Consider the following 25,103-nt stretch of genomic DNA (forward strand, 5'->3'; position numbering starts at 1 on the left):
CTCAAGGAGCAGTGTGAATTAATTGTGCAAACCACAGTAAAGTCCATCAACCAGCATATATTTTGAGGCCTCCAGTGGATCAGGATCAGCTAGACTCAGGAATACATGAAGAGCAAAGAAGACCCTGGTGATATGGGGCTTGCATTGTCATGAGAAGGTGGACATTTAGCAGAAATGGCAAAGATAAATGAAATCACTACTGAACTAAGAGCTGTGAGGAAAAAAGTTCATGATATCATCAAAGCAGATAACCAGGAGACCTAACAGGTCTCCTACCACTATTATGAATAATATATAGAAGATGTAAGAGATATATGACATATGAAACAGGAACAGAGCTATATACAATTATTTACAATCATAGAATAAGGAAGAGCACTGAAAATTAAAAATATGATCATAGAAATGAATAATTCAGTAGATGAAGTAGAAGAATAAAGTCATACTCTCACTAAAATGTTCAGATGGAGAAGTCAAGGCAAGCAGGAGAGAAGACCTATGAGAGTATTAGTCTATCGATCGGATTCCATCATATTAATAATATCAGTTTTGAAAGAATAGAGAGTAGGACATGATAAAAAATATTTCAAGAAAATTTCTCAGAGGTTACAGATAAAGTTTACATTTTGAATGGCCTAACCAAGTTCTTATTACAGTAGATGAAGACAGACCCACACCATGACAATGACAATGAAATTTCAGAAAGAGGATAGAAAAGTAGAGACCTTGAAAACTTCAAGAGGCAACAAACACAGGGCTAGAGGCTAGAAGAATTTCAACAATGCCTTCCAAATTCCGAGGAAAAAATATTGCAATGTGGATTTCTCTATCAGGTTAAGATGTGGGTAAGGGCTGGGGCAACCTAAAGACATTTCAGATGTTTAGGGTTTCAAGGTTTTCCTTTCCATGTTCCCTTCCTCAGGATATTACTGGGCAAAGTGGGGAACAATGATGGAGAAAACCAAAAAAGGGCAAAAATGGGATCCAGGCAACAGGGGAGCTAGAACAAAGAAGACAAAGGGCTCCCAGGATGAGATGAAGGTGATCCGGGATGTCAGCCCTGCCCCAGGAGAGCAGGGAACCAGTCCACATGTGGCAGGACTGAGGGCTGTGAGACACGTGTCTTCACAAAGATGAAGTTGGTAGAATACCTAATGTGCTCAAATATATTTGTGAACACTTAGCCTCTGGGGAGAGTAGTGGAATGATTTAATAATGAGTACAACAGAAACTAAGCAAATGAAGGAACAAGATATTTACTAACTGCAAGGAACATGAAAAGTTGATTCAAGAAAGGGAAAGATATCATAGTTTCCTAAATGCTCAGTTGTGACTAGTGTTTACTGGTCTTAATAATGCAGACACTGCACATTGAGCTAATCAGTTGTAAAGTAATTATACGGGGAGGATGGGGGAGTGTGAGAGAAGAGTCAATTCACTAAAGAAGATGCATAAAACTGAATAACAAAGAAGGAGTATTAGAAGTGTTCTCTTTAGAAGCAAAGAAGTAACAGAGAATCAGCTAAAAGACTGAAACCAGTTGTCTCTGAGATTCAGGAAATGGGGGTGGGGCATTTCTCTTCCTAACAAGGCTTGTGGAAGTATTGGACCTTTTAAACTATGTGCAAATGGATATTTGGTAAAAATAAAAAGACAACATGGTGGGTGAGAGAATGGACTGAGGAATTATCCTGTGAGGAGCGTCACAGAGATAGAGCAGGTTGGAAGGAAACATTGGATTGAGTGGTGGATTTCTATGAGAGGATTTTGTTTTGATTTAGTTTCTTTTTTTAAAAAATGGGAGATATCATGGCATGTTTGTATCCAGGAATGAAGGAGCCAGTAGAGAGCAGGAGGTTGATGATGCAGGGGAGGGAGGGGACCTGATCCTGTGCCCCAGGTGAGAGGTGGCCTTAGACAGGAGCAGGACCATCCATCATCACTGCTGTGAAGGCAGAGGATACAGGTACAGATGTGGGGTGTGGGGGGATGATGGCGCAGTTCTCACCTAGTCCTTCTTTGAGTGAAAAAAGAAATAAACTCACCACTTTAGAGTGGGGAGTGGGGAGGGAGGGGGGGATTGAGGAGGGAGGAGAAAGTGGGAAACAGCCCCCTCAGCAGGTGTGAGAGTGAACTGCCTCAGGAAATGGCATCTGGAGGGAGCAGGGCTGGGGCCACTGAGTTCTGTGCTCATCAACTTAGAGAGAGAGTTCCAGCACTGGGGCAGCAGCAGGAGGGTACATAATAGACCAGGAGAAACTGCAACAGAATATCGCCAAGGGTGAGGATTACAATTATTTTCACTTTGTCATTTATAACTTTTAACATTTTGTAATTTTTCTACAGTGAATATACATTATAGCATATATTGTACACTATACATATACCTCATAATCAGAATATAAAAGCTTTGTTTAAATTTTAAAAAGGAAGGTGGATGCGTAGGACAGTCCAGAGCTCGGGGCTCAGAGCTGGAAGTACTGGGCTCCGTGTCTGGACAATGAGCTCACAGAGCCTTTGCTCCATCTCTCAGGACACTGTTCTCTGTGGAGGCCAAGCAGGATCTTGCCCTTCTTTTGGGGGTGTGGTCATTTATTGGTATCTTGTCAGCTCTGATGCTTTTAAGAAGATGGTTTTTGTAGTTTATATTTCATTTTTAGCTATTTTCAGGGGGAGGATTGGTCCATACAATCTAGCCCACCTTTTTCAGAAATGGAAATTTTAAAGCAAAATAGTTGAGTGAAAAGCTGATTGGTCCTCGAGTAGAGGATCAGAATCTTAACCCATGATGTGAGGGTGATCTGTCAAGTGTTTTACAAGAGTGAGCGATTTTAATGCAATTTATTTTGAAAACATTATTCATGCACATACAAGAGAATTCAAATGCTACTCAAGAATATATAAAAATATATGTCACATCATCTCTCCCCATCTCCTAGTCTCCCAAGTCCTCTACCCAGAAACCATCACAGTTAGCAATTTCTCATTTCTGTTCCCATTAAGATATATCTATGCATTAATGTATACTATTACATCAGTAAAAGGGCTCAGGACAGACATGGGACAGAATATTTGCAAATAATATATCTGACAAGGGACTTGTTTGAAATATATATATAGAACACTTAAAACTCAACAATAAGAAGACAACTCAATTAAAAAATGAACAAAAGTCTGAACCGACGCCTCACCCAAGAAGATACATGGATGGCTAATAAGCATATGAAAAGACAACATCATATGTCACCTGGAAATGCAAATGAAAACAACAGTGATGACCATTACACACCTATTAGCATATCCTAAATCCAAAAACTGGTGATGCCAAGTTCTGGCGAGGATGTGGAACAGCAGGAATCCTCATTCATTGTGGGCAGGAACACAAAACAGCACAGCCATTATGGGAGATGTTCTGCAGTTTCTTCTGATGGAAACAGTAAGAATAATAAGTTTTCACATATAGAGGTATATGGGGAAGCCATTCTGGTTTAAATCTGATTTCGCTGAAACTTATTTTTCCCAGAGCCATCTGACTGATGGCCCACCAAAGACGCGTTGTCCATCTGTTTCAAACATTTTCCTAAAGCAAAGAATGCACTCTTTAAAGAGGGGCATATAACGTCTCCCTTTGTCTGATGCTGATAGCAAAACTTCTTTGAAGATAAGCTTTTCTTCCCAGAGGCCCAAGGTCAAGTTGACCTGTCGTGTACCTGCTAAACAGCAGCAAAACACCTCCTTGTGACTTTGGAAATAAATTGTATTCCTGTCATTCTTGCTGTATGTTACTTTGTTCTGAAACGGGATGTAACCGTGCCATAAACGACGCTTCCCTGGGAGCTTGCTTCCCTGCTGGAGATGGTGTTTCTGGGCTAGTCCTCAGCTCAGGAAGCACCACTCTATTTTTCTTGTCTATAGATTGGTTATAGATTATTTGCGTCGACACTTTAAAGCTACACATAGACTTACCATGCAGCCTACTGATCACTCTCCTAGGTTTTTATCCAACTCATTGGAAAACTTACATTTGTCCAAACACCTGCATGCAAATATTTATAGCAGAACACCCTCTAAATGTGGGCTTCACACAGTGACTTCCTCGCCAAGACTACTGTGTGGAGAGAGACAAAGAAAATAGGAGCTTCACAGGGAGAAAGCTGGGAAACACGACCTCAGCCAGGTGGTGAAGGTTAACATCATCAGTGGTCAAACAAGTGGGTATTATATACCCTTGATGTGCTGTGTTGAGATTGGCACTTCACCTCTGTGGGCTTGTTCCCCAAATCCAGAGCCCTGGTCAACCAAACTCAAATTGAGGGACAGTCTACAGTATAGCTGAGCAGCACTCCTCCAAAATGTCAATATCATCAAAAAACAAGGAAAGTCTGAGAAACTGTCACAGCCAGAGGAGCCTGAAGGAGACGTGACTGGGACGTAATGTGGTATCTTGGATGGGATCCTGGAACAGAAAAAAGAAAAAGTAATGAAATCCAAATAAAGTGTGGAGTTTAGTGATAATGTATCAATATTGCTTCATTAGCTGTGACAAATGTATGATAGTGATGTAGACCTTAACAACAGGGACAACTGAGTGTGGGACACACAGGAACTCTGTACTAACTTTGCAGCTTTTCTGTAAATCTCCACTTATGTATTCTACAATAAAAGAGTTTATTTTTTAAAATAGCCCTTAGAAAAGGAATAGGGAGTGGAAGAAAAAATTATCTATTTTTCAGTTTTCCAGAGTGTTGTCATCAAGGGGCTGGAGAGAGGGGTTGTAGGGAGAAAAGATGGAAGCCTTAGATGCAGGGCAGGGCTCCAGAGCTCCCTCTCCTCCAATCCCTGCTCCACCCCCGAGCCTGAGCCCAGGGCTGCTCAGAAGGCATCCTCATCCCCCATTGATGTCCAGCCTCCAGATCAGCCACCTCTTCCTGACTCAGACCACAGCCCATCCTCTCCCCTGGCTGTGCAAATAGGAGAGCAGGGTGGTGGCGCCCCCGTGTGGCCACAGGGCTGAGAACAGAAGACCAGAGGTCCCCTTTGGCCCCTTCCCTGGGGACCTCCTGAGGGTCTCCCTTGGCTCCCAGCAGCAGGACAGGGCTGTGCACAAGAGGAGGAGCCCCCACTCCAGTGTAAGGTTCAGAGTCCGAATTGTTTCCCCAAACACTCGCTGACAGAGACTTTTTCCTCTCCATTGAATAACCATGGACTTTGGCCTCAGGGACGGACGAGCAGGTCTCCAGGCCATAAAAGCTGGTTCCCAGGTCCAGGGTGGACCCTGCAAACATACTGGGTGCCCTCCCTAGATGAGACCTTGAACCCCAGAGTCCCTGTCACTTCTTCCTGCGGCTGCTTCCAAGGATGAAGTCTCCTCCTCCAAGGAATTGATTCTAGATTCTCCATCCTGAGGATGGTGTGGACGACAGGGAGGAGGAGGAAGAGATCCCCAGGGTAATGGTCTCAGAAGATGGGGAGGCTCCTGAAGTGAGCAAAGGGAGGGACATTAGGAGGATGGAGACCCACAGGAGTAGACAGGGAGGAACCAGAGAGGAAAGGGGCAGGGGAATAGGTCACCTTAGTGGACACCTGTGTGTGGGGGACTGGGTTCTGTGTGGGGAGAGGCACAGGGGCCCTGGGGGTCTCTATTTTCTGCTGCTGGTAACTGCACAGGTGTTGTAACTCGGCTCTATAATTGGCCCTATAATTGGTGGGTAAACCATACTTAGGTTTGGCATTTTTCCATACTCATGGGTGCAATATAAGTCAAACACACTTGGCAATAAGGGCAGAGAAGAGGAGGGGGGAGGTGATTAAGGGGCTTCCTCTCTTCCAGAACAAGCCCCTCCCCTCAAGCCCTGACTACCTTATGCTGGGGTCACTGAGAGAATGAAAGAACTGACAGGAGGGAAGCGCCAGGCCTGTACCTCCCTGGAGGGTACAGCCATGTCCGAGTCCATCGTTTTTTCACAGCCCTCATCGGCCTGGACAACCTCTCTTCATCTGCTAAGACAGGAGGAACTGCTGCTCCACAAAGAGTGCCACGATGCCAGGGATGGGGAGCTGTCGAGCTGCTGGCGGCCATGGAGACTGTGTTCCTGGAGGGCAGAGGGCAGGACATAGGGTGGAGTCTGGAGACTACAGTGGGCTACAAGGAGGTCAGTGATGAGTCGGGGACCAGGCTTCTATCTAACATTTCCCTCTGAACCCGAGTGGTTCCTCCCCATTCTCCAGGCCTCTAGGACCACGGATCTGAATACCATCCCAAGGACACCCAGGGTGAGCTCCTGCCCAGGCATTAAACCCCCCCACCCTTTGGAGCCTGGAGTGTGCCCCCCCTCTACACCTCAGCCCCTAGAGACCAGGACCCTGACACCCTGCCTCTTATTCCCCTTTGTGGACCTAAGTAGACACTGACCTACTATTTGGATGCCTCAGTCCTTGCTGCCTGCCACCTCCAACCCCTGAAATTGAAGGTCTTGGAGTCCTGGACCCAAATCTAATTTCTGGGCCTGCCGAATGACCTAGGAGTTTGGGGGTCACAGGTCAGGAGAGGGCTCCCAGGGTCCCACAGGCTGCAGCTGAGCCACGCCTTCCAGCTGCACAGAATCAGCTGATTCTGGAGATGAGACTGGGACCTGGAGGACTTCTCCACCTAAGAATCCTGCTAGCTATCCAGGGTGCCCCTCGGAGTGCAGGGGTCTGCGGAGGCAGCTGGTGGTCTGGCTTAGTCCATGGCCGTGTGCTTTGGCTGCATGGAAAGTGAGGAGGGGCTCTGTGTGGCCTTCTGTCTGCTTGGCTCTGGCCTGGGATAAGCCAGTGAGCAGCTCCTCCCCTAATCGCTTCCCAGGGAACTGCTCACCTCTCCTGTGTCAGTCTCAGCTTTGAGGAGATCTGGTCCCTACGCTTCTTCCTTCATGAACACATACTTACTGAGCATCTTCTATGTGCCAGGCACTGTTCTAGGTCCTGTGGGATGTAACAAACCAACTCAGGCAAAACCCTGCCCTCATGGAGCTTATGTGCTGAAAAGAACAGAGTAGGGAAGATGAGGGAACCGGTTATAATTTTAAATATTATCCTCAGAGGAGGCTTTCCTGAGAGGTGACATTTGAGCTGAGTCCTGAAGGAGGTGAGGGAGTGAGCCCTGTGGTTACAGGGAGGAAGCGTGTTCTAGATCACCCTCTGCACAGACCTGTGGCTCTACTGGGGAAGCACTGAGGCTCCAGCAGGAATGGGAGTGGGCAGACTTCAGGAAGGACTTCTTGTAGAGGAATTGTGGGGATCTGGGTTTGTAAATACCTCATGACCTGCTCCCCGCTTGTGCGATTCATGAAATCCTGGAGATTGGAGGAGGATGAGGGGCTTGTGAGTGGAGGAAAGCTGGGAGAGGAGGGAGCTGAGGTGGGGTCCTATCCCAGCTCTGTCTCTGTGCTCACTCTCTCCTGCATCGAATTGCAGGGGTAAGTGAATTTGATGTGGTCAGCAAATCCTAGGATAACTAGATCTGGAGTAAAGTCACCCTTGGCAGGACATAAAATTAGAGAATTTTCAACTCCTGGAGGCTCAGAACAATTTCCAGAAAGGTAAAGTATGAGAAAAAGAATGTAACATATCTCATCAATAATCTTTTATTGTTTATGTAATTATCTTTTGATTGCTCTGGGTTACATGAAATATTAAAATTATTTTCACCCATTACTTTTTTACATGTGGCTACTAAAGATTTTAAGTTACGTCTGTGGCTCAAATTTGTGGTTCAAATGATTCTTCTTTTGGATAGCATTGTTGTAGGAGCTTAATAATTTGAGATGTTATGTTTAGGTCTGTGCTCCATTTCCAGTTAGTTCTTGTGTACGGTGTTCATTCTTTTCTGTGTGTCACTTTGCTCCAGCATCATTTGTGGAAAAGACTACCCTTTCCCCGTTGAATTACCTTTCCTTCTTTTCCTGAGCACGTATGCGTGGTTCTACTTCACTCTTAGTTCTACTCCATTGATCTAGAGCGTCCTCATGCCAGCATCACTTCACTTTGATTACTGGAGCCTGTAGTCAGCCTTGAAATCAAGTCGTGTGCGTCCTCCAAGTTACTTCTTCTTTTCAAAAAGTTATTTTGACTATTCAAAGTCCTTTGTATTTGCATATAAATTATAGAATAAGTTTGATAATTTCTTTTACAAAACGTGCTAGAGTTTTGATTGGCATTTGGAATTTGGGATTGAGTTGCATTTGATCTATAGATCAATCTGGGGAGAACTGATGCCTTAACGATAAGGAGCATTCCAGTCCTTGAATATGGTATTTCTCTCTATTTCTTTAGTTTTTCTTTACTTTCTCTCAGTGGTGCTGTGTAGATTTCAGTGTACAAATCTTGCACACTTTCTTTAAATTGATACCTAAATATTTTGTTTGATTCTATTATAAATGGAATTTAAAATTTTTCATTTTCCTAATTTTGCATTGCTGGGACATAGAATACAATTGTCCTTATTCCCTGCAATCTTGCTAAATTCACCTATTAGTCCTAGAAGCTTTCTTTGCCTGAGGAATTTCTGTGGACACAATCATGTCAGCTATATACTGAGACTTTACTTCTCTTTATAATATGTATCCCTTTTATTTCTTCTTCTTGCCTTACTGCTCTGGCTAGGATTTCTAGTACAGTGTGTAATAGAAATGAAGAAAACCAGCATCCTTGGCTTGCTCCATATCTTGAGTAGAAAGTATTCAGTTGCACCATAAAGTATGATGCCAGCTGTAGGTTTTTCATTGATGCCATTGATCAAATCGAAGAAGTGGCCTTTTATTCCTAGTTTGCTGAGAGATTTTATCATGATTAGATACTGTCTGTTTTAAATGCTCTTTTTTTTTTTTTGCATGGAGAGGATCCTATGGTTATTGTTCTTTATTCTATCACTATGATACATTAGATTGATGTCTACATATTCCTCCAAACTTGCATCCTGAGATAAAACTTACTTGGTCAGGGGCTGGTCCAGTGGCATAGTGGTTAAGTCTGTGCTCTCCACTTCAGTGGCCTGAGGTTTGCCAGTTTGGATCCTGGGCACGGACCTATGCACTGCTTGTCAAGCCATACTGTGTCAGGTGTCTCGCAAATAAAGTAGAGGAAGATGGGCACAGAGTTAGCTCAGGGCCAGTCTTCCTCAAAACAAAAACCACAAAAAAAACTTGCTTGTTCACAATGTGTTGGATTCAATTTGCTGATATTTCCTTTAGGATTCATGAGAGACTTTGGTCTGAAGTTTTTGGTATCACCCTAATACTAACCTCATAAAATGATTTGGAAGGTGTTTCTCTCTCCCTTATTTTCTCCAAGATTTTGTTTAGGACTGGTGTTGATACTGAAACGTTTCATGGAATTCACCGGGGAAGTCATCTGAGCCTGGAGTTTTCTTCCTGGAATATTTATAAATTATAAATTTAATTTCTTCAATTCATACCAATTGTTTAGGTTTCCTAATGCAGTTTGGTAATTTGTGTCTTTAAAGGAATTTGTCCATTTAATGTTAGTTATCAAATCTATTTGCTTAAGTTGTTCAGAATAGTCTCTTATTGTCCATTTCGTGTTCTAAATTTCCCTCTACACACTGCTATTCCTGAATCCTACAAATGTTTTTTCTGAGGAAGATTGGCCCTGAGCTGACATCTGTTGCCAATCTTACTCTTTTTTTTCTCCCCAAGGCCCCCCAGTACATAGTTGTATATCCTAGTTGTAGGTTGTTCTAGTTCCTTCATGTGGGATGCCGCCTCAGCATGGCTTGACAAGTGGTGCTAGGTCTGCGCCCAGGATCCGACCTGGGGAACCCCCGGCTGCCAAAGGGGAGTGCATGAACCTAACCACTAGGCCACTGGGCCAGCACCCTATCCTACAAATTTTGATTACATTTTCATTCAATTACAAATAAATCTAATTTCTCTTGTGATTTCTTCCTTAAGGCATGATAAGCCATGGGTGTGAAGAATGTTGATCAATTTGCAAATATTTGGGGATTTTCTAGATACCTTCATGTTATGGTTTTCTAATTTTTTTTTTTAAAGATTTTATTTTTTTTCCTTTTTCTCCCCAAAGCCCCCCGGTACATAGTTGTATATTCTTTGTTGTAGGTCCTTCTAGTTGTGGTATGTGGGACGCTGCCTCAGTGTAGTTTGATGAGCAGTGCCATGTCCGCGCCCAGGATTCGAACCAACGAAACACTGGGCCGCCTGCAGCGGAGCGTGCGAACTTAACCACTCAGCCACAGGGCCAGCCCCTATGGTTTTCTAATTTAATGTCATTGTTGTCAGATAACATACTCTATAATTTCAGTCCCTTTAAAATTTATTGAGACTTATTTAAGGGCCAGAATGTGGTCTATTTCTGCGAATGTTCCATGCACTCTTGGGAAAAAGGTCTATTCTGTTCTTGCTGGATGTGCTACTCAATGCATGTGATTTAGGTCAAGTTGACTCACAATGTGTTGCAGTCTTCTATGTCCTTGCTTGTTTTCTGTTTACTTGTTCTGTTAATGAGATAAGAGTATTGATCTGTAAATATAATTGTTAATTTGTCTATTTCTTTTCAGTTCTGCCGCTTTTTGCTTCATCCGCTGTGGAGCTCTGCAGTTAGGTATTTATGCTTTTATTACTTCTGTCCTCTTGTGATCCTGACCCATCATCATTGTAAAACGTCCTTCTTTGTCTCTAGAGATACTCGTTATCTTAAAGCCTATCTTGCTGCCCAGTATCACAGACTTTTCAGTTTTCTTATTCTTTCTATTCACATGGCCTATTCCTTCACCCTTTAACTTTTAACCTATTTTTGGCTTTGTATTTAAAGTTTTTCCATTATATAGAGCATATAGTCTGTCTTGATATTTGTCCAATTGAGATATTTATCTCAACATTTTGATTGGCATTTTAGTCAATTTATATTTAATATGATTATTTATATGGTGGAATTTGTGTCTATCATTCTGCTATTTGTTTTTGAATTTTCTCATTTCTTTTTCATTCCTGGGCCTCCTTTCCTATCTTTCTTTGTTTCAAGCAAATGCTTTTTGTTTATGATTTTTATCTCTTCTAGTGACTTTTTTAGCTATATTTATTTCCATTAATGTTTACTGTTTTTGTGAGACTCGAATCCTGCATTTTTAACTTTTCACCATCTGCTTAAGGTAACATTGAACTACAGCCAGTAAAATATAGGAAGGGTTGCTGGTTATTCCTTTCTGTATATCTGAGTTATCATCTAGTGTCATTTCCCTTCAGCACGGCAGACTTCCTTTAAAAGTACTTTATTGCAGGACTGCTAGCCATGAGTTCTCTCAGTTTTGATTTAGCCAAAACTTTCTTTACTTTGCCTTATTTCTCCACAATTTAAAAAATTTCTCACGTTCTTTACATAAAATAAAATTAAATAACTTTAGATGAACAGTTGGATGAATATCAGTAATTGTTTACACTCGCAGAACTACTACCACAGCCCACATACAGAACCGTCCCCATTTCCTAAAAAGCTTCCTCACACCCCTTTGTGTTTGATCTTCTCTCCCTCCTCCCAGCCCCAGGTGACTGCTGATCTCCTTTCTGTCTGTAATTGTGAAATTTCTCAATCCATTAGATTTTATCTTTATGTAGTATCTCTCTTTATCTCTGGCAATGCATTATGTTTTGAAATCTTTTTTATTTCTGATGTTAATACTGCCACTCCAGCCTCCTTATGGTTACTATTTAAACATTGCATCTTTTCCCATCAATTTACCTTCAACCTGTGTCTTTATATTGAAAGAGCCTTGCTCGTAAGCAGCATATAGTTGGGTGTTGTTTCTTAACATATTCTGACAAGTTCTGCCTTTTCATTGGAGTGTGATCCATGAAGTTCATATGGTAGTTGTTGATGTGAGAGACACTACGTCTATCATGATATTTTCTGGTTTTGGTTCTCTCGTGCCTCCTTTACTGTCTTATGACTTCTCATCAGAAAACAGAGAGGCAGAAGAAAGTGAAACAACTTTAATGACTTGAAAGAAAAAAAGTTCATCCAGATGTCTATATTCAGCAAAAATGTCTTTCAAGAGTGAAGGCAAAATAAAGAGATGTTTATAGAAAGAAAATTAAGAATTTGTCAGTAACAGATCAGCACTATAAGAAATGGCAAAGGAAGTTCTTCAGACTGAAGGCAAATGATTCCTGATGGAAACTCAGACTCTCAGAAAATATGAAGTCATCAAAAATATTTGGGTAAATGCAAAGGGTCACTTCTCTTTTTTTTTTCCTTCCGCCCCTTTTTTGGTTACTTTTAGACATATAACTATTTGAAACTAAAATTATAACTTTTTCTTGTGGGGATTGTAACCTACATAGATGTATTGCATATATCACCTATAACAAAAAGATGGACATGGGATAGAGGCCTAAATGGTTGTGCAAGGCTTCTATATTTATGTGAAATAGTACATCAGTAACTGAAGGAGAGTGTTTAAAGCTAAGGATGCCTAGTGTAATCCCTAAGACAACTACTATAAAAATAAAAATAATACCCCCCCAAAAAAACTAATTGGAAAATTAAAATGGAATTCTAAACACAATATGAATAATTTAAAAAATCACCTTTATTTTGAAGGATAGCTTCAGTGTATATAGAATTTTTATTTGGCACCTTTTTTCTATTAGGACTTTGAATATAATGCTCCAATTTCTTCTGGTGTCCATTGTGTCTAATGAGAAATCAGCCATTCATTGCATTATTTTTCCTCTGTGCATTACTCATCTGTTGGTTTTTAACAAATTACTCCAAAATTTAGCAGCTTAAAACAACGAGGATTTAGTGCCTCGCATGTTTCTGGTGGGTGAGGGAAGAAGGAGTGGCTTACCTTGGTGGTTCTAGCTCTGGGTCTCTCATAAGGTTGCAATCAAGATGTTGGCCAGAACTGAAAGGCATGATTAGCATGGAAGGATCCACTTCAAATATTATTCACGTGGTTGTTGGCAGAAGCCTCAGTTCCTTGCCATGTGGGTGTCTCCTTAGCTGAGTGTCCACACAACATGGCAGGTGACTTACCTCAGAACAGCGACCCAAGAGACAGTAGACCCAATAGGAAATCACAGTGCTTTTTAGGATCCAGTATCTGAAGTTGCACGCCATCGCTTCTGCTCTATTCTCTTCATTAGGAGTGAGCCAAGAAATCCAGATCACACTCATGGGGAAGGAAATTAGTCACCATCTCTTGAGTATTAAAGAGTTTGTGGACATTTTGAAAACCACCACAGTCCATCTTCTGGCTGGAATGTAATTATTTACATTCCTCTATCAAAGAAATAAAAATTATCTGACACTTATTAAAGAACAGTAAGGAAAACTTTATTCAAGGGACCACTGCAGTAGGGGTTTTGCAGTAGGGGAGTGAGATTGTGCTCAACTCCAAATACAACGAGGAAAAATGGGGATTGATAACCAAGGAGGAGTTAGTAGATAGAAAACTTCTAAGTGGATAGGGTAATTCTTGCTAAACTGACTTAACAGTATTCGTGCTGAAGGTAGGCCAGAGTGATCTTATATTACCCGGGGCCTGGTGGGGGCTGAGGAATTTGATCAGATATCTAGGGTGAGGGATTCTCGCTAAACTGACTTGACAGGATTTCTGCTAAAACTAGATGCAGCAAAGATGGATATCGAAGTCCACAAGTCAAAGCCTAGTTGAAAAGAGGGCTCAGAGGAGCCTAACTAATGTTTAGTCAAAGAGGGAATCTTTGTCACTTTCTACATGCAAGATAAAATGCTTCCCGCCCAAGGACCCCAAAATCTCTTCCCATTACAGAATCATTGAAAAGTCCAGAATCTCCATCTAAATTAGATCCAGGTGTAGATAAGGCTCATTGAGTGTATTTCTGTAAGTGAAGCTCTTCACATAGAGTTCCTCATGGACTGAAGACCTGTGAACTAAAGAGACGAGTTACCTACTCTCTCCCACAACAGACCTAATATGCAGCTATGGGACAGATGAAGGATAAGCACTATAGACATTTAAAGATGGAGGAAATGGGAGGCAGAAAGGAGTCACTTGTCCATAGCAATTTTCACATCCAGCCAGGCAAATGTCAGAGGTTCCTTGCTTAGGACCTGGCTTCTTCCAAGCAAATGATCTGAGAGAGGGAGAAACAGAGGAAGAGAGATGGAGAGAACAGAAAACCACAGTCTCTTTTATGACCTAATCTCTGAAGTCACACAACGTCACTTCCTCTTTATTCTGTTCTTCAGAAGTGAGTCACTGAATCGAGTCCACACTCAAAAGAAGAGGAAGTAGTTCTATCTTTTGAAGGAAGGGATATTAAAGAATTTGTAAACATTTTAAAACCACCATATCCTGTACGTAAAATTCATTCTCTCTTGATGCTTTCAAGATTTTTCTTTTCTTTGGTTTTCATCAGTTTGATATCATGAGCTTCTTGTGGCCTTCTTTGGTGTATGTTGAGCTTCTTGGATCTATACGCTAAAGTTTTTCGCTGAATTTGGAGAAGTTCCAAACACCATTTCTTCAAATCTTCTTTGTGCTCTTTTTTCTCCTTCTTCTAATTTCTGAACTCTAACTGAAGGTCAGTTTGCTCTTTTTTCTTCTCCCATGGGATTCATCGATAGAACTGCTCATCTGTTGCACTGTGGCAGATCCAAAGGAGCGCTGCAGCCATCCACTGTTGGATGGTAAACTGCTGACAGCCCAAAACACTGGAGACTCTGTACAGTTAAGGTGACTATTGATTGGCCATAAAGCACACAAAGCGACAGTGACTGAAGCATGTAGATCATGGGCCTTTAGTAATGGACCGCCTGGGTGGTTAAGTCATTGGGCTTTTGAACAGTGGATTTTGAAGGGCACATCACATGATGAACCCTTTTATAGAGAAGATGAAACAACCTAGACTAAAGCGCAATTCTTATGTTCCATGTTTCATGCCCATGAGAATGGATTTCAGGACCACCAGACTTACAGGATCAGCGTCTGCATTTTAACAAGACCCTCATGTCATTTCCCTCCACACTAGAATTTCAGAAGCACTGCTCTAACATATTCTTATTGTGTGATGTCCAAACACCTGGGCTCATCTCGAAAAGCAAATTCTCAAGCTCTGCTCCAGGGGTACTATGTTGAATTGTCTGGGGGTAGACCCAGGAATGTGCATTTTCAGAAGCTCCCTAGGTTTTTTGTATCCTAAGGTTTGACGACTGCTGTTTTAGATAGCGGGAAATCTGGGCTGTGGTGGGCTGTGGGCTGGAAGTGGAATGATGATGTTTAGGAACTGGAACACACATGCCATGACCTCTACTGGGAATCACTGGGGCAGATCCAGTTGATATGTGGAGAACACAGACTTCTTGCCGTCCTTAAGAATCACATGGATGTGTTGGTAGGGAGTCTGGCACATCTGTCCTTTCACTGATGGTCACTGTGGACGTAATGTGGTAGGAACCACTGACCCTGGTAATGAACCCATTTATAATCAGGTTCTCATTAGAGGCCAAGAGAAAGGCAGCCCATCTCAGGGGTACAGGGTCAGCTGTGCCCCTGCTCCTTAGAGTCTGAAATGGGACTATTCTCCCTATATAAGAATCCTGAAATGAAAAATGGTGGCCTCTTTTTCTGCATTGGCAAAGGTCACTTGACACTTCCTGAAATCCAGTTTACCATCTAGGATTTTCCTCCAGGATCAGTTTGGTCTCTGGGGTTGTGAGAGCCCAGAACTGTCGCTTTGTGACTCTCACAGCCCAGATACCCTCCTTCTGGCAGAGGGAGATCCATCTCTTTTTCCTCCCTGACTCTCAGGCCACCACAAGGATGCCATCTCCCTAGTATGGCAGTTCTACCATCCAGCAGTGGGGCACAGAGGAGTAGCCCTTTGAACCAGAACATAGGGGTTGGTCTTCAGTCTCTTGAGATGAACACACAGTCTTAGTGGAGAACCTCTCATATTCACGTGTTTCTCATCCTCAGAAACAGGGAGCTTTGGGTGAGCAGTGTCCCAGTGCAGGACCTCTTCCATTCTAGAGGAAGAGACGAGGGTCAGAGCTCCATGGAACGAAAATAGGAGGATCATAACCTACCCCTGGCTAGACTCGGAGCAAATCACTTCAGCAATGTGTTCCTCAGTTTCCTCCTCAAGATGGGAGAAGTCATCATCATTATTATTGAATAATGTTAAAAAAATTTAAATTACACAGCATCTTGCAATTTACAAAGAACACATTTAAGGCTCATGACAACTATGAGAGTCAAACAGGGAAAGTGTTATTTCTCCTTGACAGGGGAGAAGTGAGTCTCAGAAGGTGAGGATGTTTTGTGTTCTGTCACTTGGCTACCTCAGATAGAAAAGCAGCCCTGATGTGACCACTGGAGGCTGACCTTACTTTTCCTGTTTCCTGCATTGTCCACCTGAGGAAAGGGGACTTTCTATGTATGTCTATCCATTAATTTCCTTCCATTAGCCACTTTCTGTGGCTGCTGTCACAGAACCATTTCTGAGTGAAGTGGATGCCTCAGCCTGTGGTTCACAAAAATCCTAGGTGTCCTTTGGTCTCTGTTGGGTGGATGGCCATGGCCCCTAAAAGAAATAGAAAATCACCATTTCTTTTAAAAATCTTAAGTCTAAGTTGTTATTTCCTCCACCAGAGAATCTCAAACTTTTCCCACACGCTATTTTTTTTTTTTTGAGGAAGATTAGGCCTGAGCTAACTACTGCCAATCCTTCTCTTTTTGCTGAGGAAGACTGGCCCTGAGCTAACATCTGTGCCCATTTTCCTCTACTTGATATGTGCAATGCCTACCACAGCATGGCTTTACCAAGTGGTGCCATGTCTGCACCTGGGATCCGAACCGGCGAACCCTGGGCTGCCAAAACGGAATGTGAAAACTTAAGCACTGCGCCACCGGGCCAGCCCCGCACACACTATTTTAAACACAGGTGCTCCCCAACACAGACTTTTGAGAGTCTTTCATGATTTCATTCACAAATATGTATTGATCTTGTACAGAAGTCCCCAGGGCAGAAGTAGCGCTGTCTGCCTTGACTCTGAACCCTAAATAGGTCTAATAGCCGTGTGCACACAGGCCTTACCCTGATAGCTTTCTCTAGCGTACGTGCTTATGTTCACGAGGTGAACTGACTTTCTGCAATTCATCCCGATGGTTATAATAATAATTTATCTATCTGACTTATGATACCAGTTCTCCTAAAAATTGACATACTTTTGATATCTAACCTTGATTCCTCATTTTCCCTCTATGTTAATAACATTTTTGTGAGGTCGCTTTAACTTTTTGGAGAGAAAATAAATCTTCTGATAGTTGGCTGCCACCTCTTAGAATGCTGTTGTCATCCACAGCTTAAAGCTTTATGATCAAATATCTAACTTACCTTCAACCCAGAGCCCAGAACAGACCCATCTGGGACAGACTTGTAGCTGCTGGTGGCCTCAATCTTTGTCCAGGACGGTCCTCCCTGGACAGGTGGTTCCACAGCTTCCAGCAGGAGGGGCAGAGGAGAACCAGGCATGGCTGCAGGTTCCCTTGCAAACCTGCTTTTCCTTTAGCTTGTTCAATAAGACAATAGTCCCCATTTTGACAAGCTTGAGTTAGATTTTGCCAGCTCAGCCAAAAAATACCTGATGGTTACATCAAGGTTACATTTTTGCTAGGAATAAAATAGCATTTTTATTTGCCCAAATAGCATGGTCCACCTCAAGTAAAAGCTCTATCTATTCAGCACTTTTTTGCCTTTTTCAGTTTGTGACAAATTATGCTTCCTTCACACCCAGAAATCTCAAGAGGATTTTGGAGGCCATGTGAAATCTTAGAGCAACACTAAGGTTTCTGTACTGCAAGCAGAGGAAGTGTGATGCCTTCTGTTGCCTGAGAATTTTAGAAGTGAAGCAGCATGCGGACAGAAGTAATTTTTACCAATATAATCCAGGATTGAAAGGAAGGTCTTGTTTCATTCAGAATTGTGTTTAGAATGCAGTAGTTTATTTTTCTGTAGTAGTGCTAAAGCCGATAATAGAGAAAACCACCACAAGTTTGTCCCAAGTTTAGACTGGGCAGTGAAAGGGTTTACCTACCTGTGAGACCTGGCATCTTCCTCCCTCTGCAGCACTGATGGGGTTTGTGCTCTATGAGATCTTTGCAAACCGCACAGAGGAATTGCTGGTTCTCCTGGCAATAGAAAGGCCCCTTCCTTGTTCTGCTCGCAGAACCAAACTGCTTATGCTGGATTCTCACTCCTGGGCTCCAGTGTTCGGAGGATGGAGCCCAAACTGGCCAGAGTCCTGTTGGGCCTGATGTCCCCCTCTTGAAATTGCTTTTTGCAGAGTGGACATCACATGGCTACCTTGGTGAATCTGAGAGTGACACAGCAATCAGTGATGCAGGCCCGGCAGAAGCGGCAGCCACAGAAGATGCTCACAGGTCCGTCGTGTGCTCCAGGCAGACAGTGCAGGTATCTCTTTCAGGAGGTTCCCAAGAGTGGGCCCAGTCTCCATGACTGCTGTCCAAGGTGTGCTCAGCAATTCCTTCTTAAATAACTTTGACTGTGACAGGAGGAGGACGTGGTTAGGAATGTGCAAAGGAATTAAGATGAGAAGATGAGTTGTTTAGGATGGAGAGGAATAACACGTGCCACTACTGCTGGGCCCCTGCAACAGCCTCCTAACTGGGCCCCGCAGATACATTCTCACTCTCTCAGATCTCTTCTCCATGCTGCGCCAGAGTGGGCTTTCTCAAAATAGACTCTCATTTTCACTTCTCTGTTTACCGGGCCAGCCAAGGAGGGCTTACTGGGCCTGGTCTCTATCATCAGCCTCCTCTCTCTCTCCCACCTTGTTTCCCTCCAACCATGAGAGCAAACATGAGTTGAATATCAAATATGTTCCAGGCACTGTTCTAAGCTCTTCACATGTATCAACTCAATTAATTGTCACCACATCCCTAAAACATCACCCTTTTCACAGGTGAGGACTGCAGTGCACCGAGGTTAAAAACTTGCCCAGGTCACAGAGCTAGGTGGGTTGTGAAGGAAATACTAGAATCTAGGTGGTCCACGTTGAGGCCTATACTTCTCAGCACCACGCTGCAGGTGCCTCCAGCTTCCCTGGACTTGATCAGTCCTGTGAACCCGCCACACTGTCCAGTATCCAGGACTTCTCCCCAGTTGTTTTCCTCTATATAAACCACAGCTCCCCTGTCAACTCCTGTTCTTCTTCAGGCTCGGTTCAAACGTCACCTCCTCAGGGAGGACGTCCTGAGCTGCTTCCAGTCTAGAGTGGGCATCCTTGCTCTATATTCCAAATGCCTATCTTTCCAGCTCAAGTATTTAGTATATAAACCCACAGAGCCCATTTGACTTGCTCATTAATTTGTCCCCAGTGCCTGGCAGATATCAAGCCCAAAATCAATAAAATGTGAGTTGATAATTTAATACAGTTCCTCAAAAAGTAGTTCGAGAGGGCTTCTTGTTTCTAGCAATGATGGGCTAGGACATTTGGACCAATCTTCCTACTGAAAACAGCCATTTATTTTGATGCAATTTACCTTGCTTATGACTACAGAGCCTTCAGATACTTCAAAGGCTATTATGTGAAGAAGTATATTTATTCTGTTTGATTGTAGAGATCGGAAATTGGTCCTTCTGTAGAAGATTCAGAGACACAGAATTGTGCTCATGATGAAGAACTTTTGTTTGTGTTTTTTTTTTTTTTTAACTAAGGCTTAACCATAGAATGGGCTGCCTTGGTAAGCGGTGAGCTCTCTATCACTAAAGAGATTCAGCCACTCACTCTTAGTGTTGTATAGAGAATTTTGACAATGTTTAAGCATCAACCTCCTGATCTCTGAGGCCCCTTCCTCACTCAAGTTGCTGTCGTAGATCAAGCACCAGGCCAGGTGTCAGATGACTTGGGTTCCACTAGCTGTGTGACCTTGGGCTGAGCACTTCTGAGTCTCATTCCTTTGTTAGTTAAGCCGGGATAATGATACCAGCCAATTTACAGAGTTGTGAATGGATTATGTTGGATAATACATTTAAATTCCTGTGTTGTTTTGTTTCCGTTTTTGGCTCTGATTGTGTTTTGCTTCTTTCTTTGCATTATAAAAGCCCAGGGCAACTCTGTCTCCTTCTCCCAATATTTTCTCACTGCACAACATCGTTATAGCAACAACAAAAGAACTTTTAAAATGAAAAGAAAAACCTCACCTGCAATCCCACCACCTCATACGACATACTTATTTCTCTGTACTCTTCCAGTGTAATCAAGGTCGACTTTGGGTCCCAGCACAGGAAACCGTATCAGTTAACAGTGTATGAAGGCCCCACAGTCCCCTGAGCCTTCTGCCACCCCCGGGACCTTCACGTGATATAACAAGAAAAGAGTCCATTGCTTTGGATGGTTGGAGTGAACACTGAGGTGAAAAGTGTATTTGGGTAGGAAAAAATGAATGGAAATCATTTTGTCTTCTTCTCAAGCCCACTGAGCAATATGAATTTTTCCCTCCCCTCTGCTGTTCTCCTGTCTCCTCAGGGTGACGTGTAGATATGTGATTGAGACAAGTCAGTCCTGTCTGCCTTTTCCCCCTCCAAAAATCAATACCAAGAGAATTCCTCCTGAACACAACACATGGTGAAGAAGGAAGGGGTGGAGGGTGGGAGGAAAAACCTGGGCTTACCTGAGATCTTCTACCTGCTGCAACACAGAGTGTTTAACCTGGGAGAGATGGGCGAACCCCAGAGAAAAGAAAAGAAATGATAATTTTACCCACTCTGACATTAATCCTTCCTCTAAAGAGGGAAAGTAGACACCGTTCCATTTCACCGCTCCTTTCCTAGAGTTGTAGACAAAAGTTCAGCTAAGTAATTGGTGTTGACCCGTGTTAATGTTGAACCCTGGGACCAGGTCAGCCAGGGCACACACACTCCTCCTGTCCTCAGCCTGTTTGATTCCCTCCCTGACTTTATTTTACAAATAAAGAAGGGACTGGCCCGGTGGCGCAGCGGTTAAGTTTGCACGTTCCGCTTCAGGGCGGCCCGGGGTTCGCAGGTTCGTATCCCGGGTGCGGATATGACACCGCTTGGCAAAAGCCATTCTGTGGTAGGTGTCCCACGTATAAGGTAGAGGAAGATGGGCATGGATGTTAGCTCAGGGCCAGTCTTCCTCAGAAAAAGGAGGATTGGCAGTAGTTAGCTCAGGGCTAATCTTCCAGAAAAAAAAAAAAGCCCACACACACAAAAAAGAAATAAAGAAGCTGACCCCACAGAAGGAAGTCACTTCCCCAGGAAACAGAGAGTGTGGCCAGGTAGGAGCTCCCTGACTCTGAGGCCAGTGGGTTGTCCCCAGTGACACCAAAGGTGATGTGCGTGAAGGAGGACGTTAGTGGGGAGAGTGAGGGAAGCATCAGGGACTGAGATGCTGCACCGTCACAGCAGGGACCTGGAGGAGGGTCCCATTTCTGGGTTCTTTACACCTCAGTCCAAGCCATGAGCATATTTCTAAAATTTCTCCCCTACTCCAGATCCTTGCTCTTGTTGAAGCCCTACTCAAGAGCAACCTGTTCGTAGGGCTTTTCTTATTGAGATGTTGTACTAACATTTTTCCGTGTTTCTCTGCGTTCGCTCAGTGCATCTCTGCGTGGGATTTGAATTCACTTGTGCATGAAGCTGTTGTGCAATTGTCTTCCCATTGTTTTGTGTTGTGTGTCCTGTCTCTCCTATTAGACACTCACACACACTCATACACACACATAGACGTACACACTCATTCCTCACACATTGGGAGCTGGGTCTTCACTCAATAAATACTGGAGCTTACTCTGATCTACTTTCTCTGGTTCCTACCTCAAGATCACATTCTCTGCAATGTTTCTACTTGGCTGTGTCCAGGCCGGGTCCCAAAGTCCATGCATTTACTGCCTTTGGCTTCATGGATGAGCAACCCTTCCATCCATGATGACAGTGAGAGGAAGGTGAAGTCTTGTGTTCAGTGGTTGATGGAGGAGCCAAGTTCCTTTGATGGCGAGACCAAGATCTTCACAAGTCAGATGAAGATTTTCCACTTAAACCTGGGAAATGTGCAGCGGTGCTACAACCAAACCATGGATCATGGTCTGAACAAAGAGCATCCACCAAATCAAGCAGGTAGGTGCCTGGGAGAAAGCAGGGGAGAGCAGTACTTACCACCTCACCCAAAGAGCCAGGCTGGGGAAGGCAAGTGTGCACAAGTTATTGCTTGAGAGTGAAGGCTGGCCCAGTCTGGTCACAAGGGGGCAGGATCTGCTTGATGTTAATTCACTCAATATTCAGCAGTGTCAATGGCTCATCGCTATGTGCCGGGCATATATCTTTTGGGTGCTGTACGTGGGAACAACAAAGCCTCAACCTAATGTTTTCCCTCAAAGCCTTACAGTTAATATGTGGAGGAACCCATGCTTCTGGAAACACTTTAATGACCCTTGGATGCACCAAGTGATGTCAAAGAACAAAACCTCCTTAAATATTAAATGAGAAGCAGAGGAAATAGTTTATGGAAGTCCATAGGTGAGACACTCCAGTGGTCAGGGAGTTACATGAATGAGATGGATAGAAATTTTGATAGAACCTGATGGATGTGTAAGATTTGGATAAATGAAGAACCTAAAAGAAATAAATTCCAAGCAGGCAGAGATTAGAGTTCAGCAAGGTGTGGGGTGAGAATTGCCAGCTGGGATCTCCTGGGAGCTGAGGTCATTGGAGCTGAGGTCACAGGACAAGAGCTCAGGTGAGGAGGAGGATCTGGGTTTCCCCATTCAGATCTAAGAGTGTCTCACCCCAAGGGGTTGGGCAGCACCTCCTGTCCCTGCTGCTTGTGGAGCCAATGAGCAGACATCCTTTTGTGCAGCAAAGTCTGGGAGGGACCCAGGCTGTGGGAGGGCAGGCTGAGAAGCAGCAGGTGAGGTGGGAGGCTGGTGGGCTGCTGGAATTCCAGAGCCCAATTCCCAGGGTGGGCCAGTGCATGTGGCAGCCTCCGGACTCCAGGATCTTGATCTGAGGTCAGATCCCCTGCTCGTTTAGGAGCAGGGCCAGGAGCAGGGCCACATGAGATCCAGAAAGTACCAGAGTGCCTGGGGAGTGGATCTCTTTCTGGTGGGACAAATTTTCTTAGGTCCTTCTCCCTCAGAATCCTAAATTTCTTATAAGAGATTAAGTGAGAATAAGCCAGGCCCAAGTTCTGAAGGGAGTGTGTGATGTGCATGTGTTTGTCTGTATGGATTCATGTGCACATATTAACATGTATGGGTATGTTTGTGCATGTGAGTGTGTGTGTTTTGTGTGTGAATATAAGCATGTATAGGTGCATGTGTGTGTGTGTGGGTTGTGTGACGGTGTGTGTGTACATGTGTGTATATAAGCATTTATGGGTGCTTGTATGTGCATGTGTGTGGGTTTGGGTGTGTGTGAGTGTATGAGTGTTTATGTGTGTGTTGCTCTGAGGCCTCTCATCCTTCGTCCCACCCTGGCCTTTCCCTGTTTTCCCCCATCCCCAGCCCATAGATAGGGACAGAGCAGCTCTCCATCTGCAGGCAAGTAAGAGGAGGCTCAGGGCGATGAGTGTTGGAGAACTGGTCCTCATCACACTTGGAAGAAGGAAATAGGAACTCACTGGTGGGACGTTCTCCTTTTCCAGGATTCTCACTAAATAAAAGAGTCAGACACTGTCCTCAGTGAGATAGTAAGAAATTGGTGTAAATTAAATCATTTAAACCTCATATGAGCCCTATGAGATAGGGACAGCTGCCAGCCCCATTTACAGAGGAGGAAACTGAGACCACTGAGAGGTTAAGTGACTTTCACCGGGCTGAGCCGTGACTCTAAGAAAACTGTCTGACTGCTGAGCCCAAGTTCCCACTCTGTTATATTGAGTCCTGTACGCTGTACCCATGCCTCATTAAGGGTCATCTTCTCCTGTCAGGTCTGGCAGCTTCCCTTTCTTCTCCAGGCACTGAGACTGGTTGAGAGTCTATTGCATTTCTCACAGTTCCCATAGGTGAGCCCGTGGGGTTTGAAGCGACAGGAGGGTTGGTTCTCTTGGCTGATGTAGTGTGTTTGCTGGAGGTTGTGGGAAGGGAGGGTCACAGCTAGACGGCAGGGAATCAATGGTGTTTGCATTTGGAGTGTGAGGTGGGCTCTCCAGAATGCTGAAAGGGCAAAGACCAGCAGTGGCCATGCAGAGTTCACTCCTCACTGTTTTATTTTCACAGCCCGAAAGCACAGCCACACATGGACCTGAGAGACAGAGGAGTTCACTCATCTCCTTGTCCCTGCTGCTGCTGACTTCTCTCCTTCCAACTGACTTCCTGGTAACATCTGCTCTCCAAGGTGAAAACATGAGGAGGGGTCTAGCCAACCCCTGCTGATGGGCGCTTCCTTCCACCTTGCCTGCTGCTCCCTAGTGGGGCCTCGTAGATGGTGAGAGGAAAGCAAGTAGGACAGGAAGAGAACTTGACATTTATGGTAGTAAAGAGAAGGTAGGATGTGTGTCTTCAAGAAAGGAAAGGGCTGTCATTGGGAGGAGGACTGAGTAGTTCCTTGTGGACTGTCAGGTTGGAGCCCTCAGTTTCTTGCTGAATGTTAGCGGGAGGCTGACATCAGTTCCCTGCAATGAAGGCCTTTCCAGCACAGCTGCTGGCTTTGTCAGAGCTTGCAAGCCAAGAAAGACGATGGAAGAGTCAGCTAGCAAGACAGACACCATGATCTTATATGATCTACTCATAAAAGTGACATCACTGTTGCCACATTGGCATGTTGGTTAGAAGATGGTCACATGTCCCTCCCACACTCATTGGGAGGAGCTTCCGCAAGGGTGTGAATCCCAGGAGGCAGGGATCACTGGGCACCATCTTAGAATCTGTCTGCACAGGGACATTCCAGGTCCGAGAAAGCAGGAACTAAGTGAGGTTGCGAGGCCTCTGCACTAGATGTGTTCATGCACAGGATGGAGAATCACTGAACGAGATTGTTATAACTGTGAGCCCTATGTTAGGCAAGATGATCTGCAGAGCTGAGCTGTGTTTGTCAAAGCACGATTCTGGATACAAGAAT

General features: G+C 43.9%; 1 protein-coding gene and 1 long non-coding RNA gene across 5 annotated transcripts in view; one reads left to right on the forward strand and one right to left on the reverse strand.

The window, feature by feature from the left end:
- LOC106836370 (saoe class I histocompatibility antigen, A alpha chain-like) overlaps positions 1-25,103 on the reverse strand; it is a 299,619-nt gene that overhangs the window by 45,826 nt on the left and 228,690 nt on the right. The window lies entirely within an intron of this gene.
- Positions 2,104-24,324, forward strand: LOC123287580 (uncharacterized). 4 transcript variants are annotated; one of them, XR_011505554.1, is made up of 6 exons: positions 2,114-5,448; positions 5,968-6,152; positions 7,456-7,580; positions 20,280-20,456; positions 21,870-22,163; positions 24,001-24,324. It is a non-coding gene; the product is annotated as an uncharacterized lncRNA (long non-coding RNA). The 4 variants fall into 4 exon arrangements; XR_011505551.1 differs by lacking the exon at positions 24,001-24,324 and having other exon boundaries at positions 2,104-5,448; positions 20,280-20,439; XR_011505553.1 differs by lacking the exons at positions 20,280-20,456; positions 24,001-24,324 and having other exon boundaries at positions 2,113-5,448.

The sequence above is a fragment of the Equus asinus genome, chromosome 8 (assembly GCF_041296235.1).
Source record: "Equus asinus isolate D_3611 breed Donkey chromosome 8, EquAss-T2T_v2, whole genome shotgun sequence".
NCBI lineage: Eukaryota > Metazoa > Chordata > Mammalia > Perissodactyla > Equidae > Equus > Equus asinus.